Here is a 3,499-nt window from a genome sequence, read left to right on the forward strand (position 1 = left end):
TATCTTATCTATCTATCTATCTATCTATCTATCTATCTATCTGTTTATTTCTCTATTTCTCTTTGGGACTACAGAACACTGTACCTTCTAAAAATGTGAAGAAAGCAACAACACACTTATTTATTCAGTTTTAATTGTGACAATTTCAAGTATTGATTGAATGCTCATTCTTCCAGAGACTAAAAGGGGCATAATGCTACTGAGTAAATTTTGTCATGAGTGACCAAACATCCACAATAATAGTGACTTAGACTGTTATGCCTTTTTTTTCCCTAGCAACACAATCAGGAGTAAGGCCATGGCTGGTATGTGATACATGGAATCCAGGTTCTTTCTGTCCTCCATTCCCAAGTTTGCAGTCACATTACATTGGCAGGGAGAGGAAAAAGGCTTCTTTCCCTCTCACCCCAAAAAGATAGTCACCTTGGTAAGCTCAGCTAAAAGAAAGAGTAGGAAATGCAGACTTTATTCCAAGTGATTGTTTTTCAACTACTAATGAAAGGAGGTAATTAAGGAGCAGATAGAAAAAAAAAACCAAGAAGTTTCTGTTCTAGAGGTATGGAAGTATAAGATATAATATCTTTCTTAAACTTTTAATACTCTACTTTATTCCATGGTATGCCTTCTTTAAATAGTAAACATGATGTAGATAATAGTCCCTTTTCTCCTCTTTCTTTTAATTATATTCTGCTTTCCTTTTGACATAGATTATAATTTCAGAGATTGTTCCAATTCATCTTAGACTTCAAGTGGCTACAACTCTTCATGCTGTTTTCTTTCCCAGTTCAACCTCTATGTAGCCAATAATATATCTGAGAATAAACACTTAAATGCAATTATTGAGCTATGAGCCTGGAATTTTGCTTCATACCCTTTCCTTGACAGAAGAGAAATAAAAAAAATGTGTTAAAACACTAGGAAGCATGGAAAGAACTGTGAGAGAAGGAAAGACAATGGGTTCCTATAATAGGTATCTCAGTTATAGAGAATATATCCACCATGATCCAAAATACAAAGCCTAACCAAATCCAGTGAGAAGTTATCAAAATAATTTCATGAGTTACTGACCAATCAAGTACAGATTATGATGTAAGCCTTATGGATTAGCATCTGTAAGAAAAAGTCGGGTATTAGGTGCCAGGAGATTTGAGTCCTTGCTTGCCATCCATGATTTCTTGCCAAATGATCTTTCTGCTGCTCAATTTGTTGGGTCAGAATTTCCTATTTAATTTCACAGCCATATTTATTTCTAGCTTTCTCATCCTTCTCTGATCTACACAAACATACATGGCACGTTACTCAAGAAATATTTTCTAAATGAAGCAATCTTTATATAGTTGATATTCAGTTCCCAAGTATTTATTGATTGATGGCTTTTGTCTGAAGACTATGAGTATTACACTATGCCTCAAAGAAATATCTATAATACCTACCATAAAAGATGGTTGTGAAAACCAAACCAAAACAAAACAGATACCAGGATTGATGAGGATATGGAGAGACAATGAAGCATATGGAATTTCAAATAGTCATAATCAAAATAAATCTATACCAAGGCAATAATCTTGTCAATAATCAAGATTCTAGAAATTCAACACAAGAACAAAAGTTAAAAGCAACCAGAGAAGAAAAAAATATATCATCTATAAAGGAAAGCCCAGCAAAACCATAGAAGACTTCTCAGCACAAACTTTCAAATCAAGGAAAGCTTGGAGTGAGGTGTTTCAAACCCTAAAGTAAAACAATCTTCAACCCAAATTGATGTCGCCAACAAGATAATCTTTAAAAGTTGATGGAGAAATAAGATACTTCCATAACAATGAATGGAACACACACACATCAATAAAAAGGAGCTGCCAGGCAGGACAAGCAATTAAACAGAGGAGAAAGATGGAACAAACAATAGGAAAGCAACATGAAAAAGAAATGCCAATACATATCAGTTATAATCATCAATATAAATGATATCAACTCACCAATGTAAAGAAACAGACTGGCAAAATGGATGAAGTGTGATTCAACAATATGTTGCATTCAAGAAACATATTTAAACCAAAAAGGAATTAATAAAATAAAAATCAAAGTATGGAAATCAACTGTTTATCCTAAAGAAACCCAGAAAGATGTATGGTAGCTTTTTTATTTGGAGGCTATGAAAAGTTCACATCAAAGCTGAACAAAAGGGGCAAAAACATTCACTACATACTTGTCAAGAAGCTCCAATAAGAAGAGATAATAATCAAAAATATTTATACACCACACACAGGTTCATATAACTACATAAAACAAATAACAAGAGATGTGAAAAATACAATAATCAGTAACACAGTGGTAGTAGGGAACTGCAGTGCCTCACTCGCACAAATAGATCAACTAGATAAAAAATCAACAAAAAAATATGAGACACTGTGAACAAATGGATTTGGTAGATTTTCTACAGAGTGTTCTAGTCCAAAATACCAGAATACACTTTCTTTTCAGCTATACATAGACAATCTGCAAAATAGGCCAGATTTTAGCTGACAAAACATGCTTAAGTAAATATAGAGCAATTGAAATCATCCCATGTATACTATCTGACCATAGCGCAATACAACTTGAAATCAATGACAAAGTAAAACACAAAAACTACTTTCACACATACTTCTTTTTTTATTAATTTTATTGAGAAATAAATAACAATGAAGCAATTTCAAAACCGATTAGTGGAACAGTTTCAATAATTAATACATTGCATATTGTTGTCTTCATAGTGGTTATTCATAGTACAAGATGTAGAGATGATATCCTGTCCAAACACTATTGGTACAAATCTTTCTTCTCATTAAATTAAGAGAAAGTATCTATATATCTATCCTATTTTGTATATACAGATACAAAGTGGTCCTTCATTTATATCTCCTTTTTTGGTTTAGTTTCATCAGAGATGGATATTCCATTGCCATTTAAATACTGTAGGTGGTGAATTCATCAAAATAATAGAATATAGTCCAGCAGTTTGTAGATCCTTTGTCAGTGTCAGCCATGTGGATGAGTCATGGCCATTGCTTGACAAATTTGTTCTCTCTGAAAGCCTGAGGGAATGTTTTCTCTCCATGTGATTCTCCTTAGGCACACTTTATATCATTGATCACTTTCCTTTGTGGCTCCATAATCTCCTTGATTTGTAAATTTGGGACATCACTGAGTTACAAGATGTTGCAGTACGGGTTCTCTTATATCCTGAGTCCTTACTGACCTTGAAAGGTTAGGGCCAAAATGTTGGCTCTCCTTGCAGCCCTTCTTCTTCTCTAATTTTTGGGTCTGCAAACTTAAGTTGTTAACCATCCAGAAGAGAAGCTTAATAATATTATTACCTTATAACATAGGCAGTTGAGCTCAACTTCACTATCTTAATATCAAACATCGTAGACATAACATGGAACAGGTATTTTCCATCAAATATTGCTACGTTAAACTTTAAATCCCTACAGAATGTGAAGAAAAAGAAGAAAAAAAA

Source organism: Octodon degus, unplaced genomic scaffold (genome assembly GCF_000260255.1).
Source record: "Octodon degus isolate 3935 unplaced genomic scaffold, OctDeg1.0 scaffold00250, whole genome shotgun sequence".
NCBI lineage: Eukaryota > Metazoa > Chordata > Mammalia > Rodentia > Octodontidae > Octodon > Octodon degus.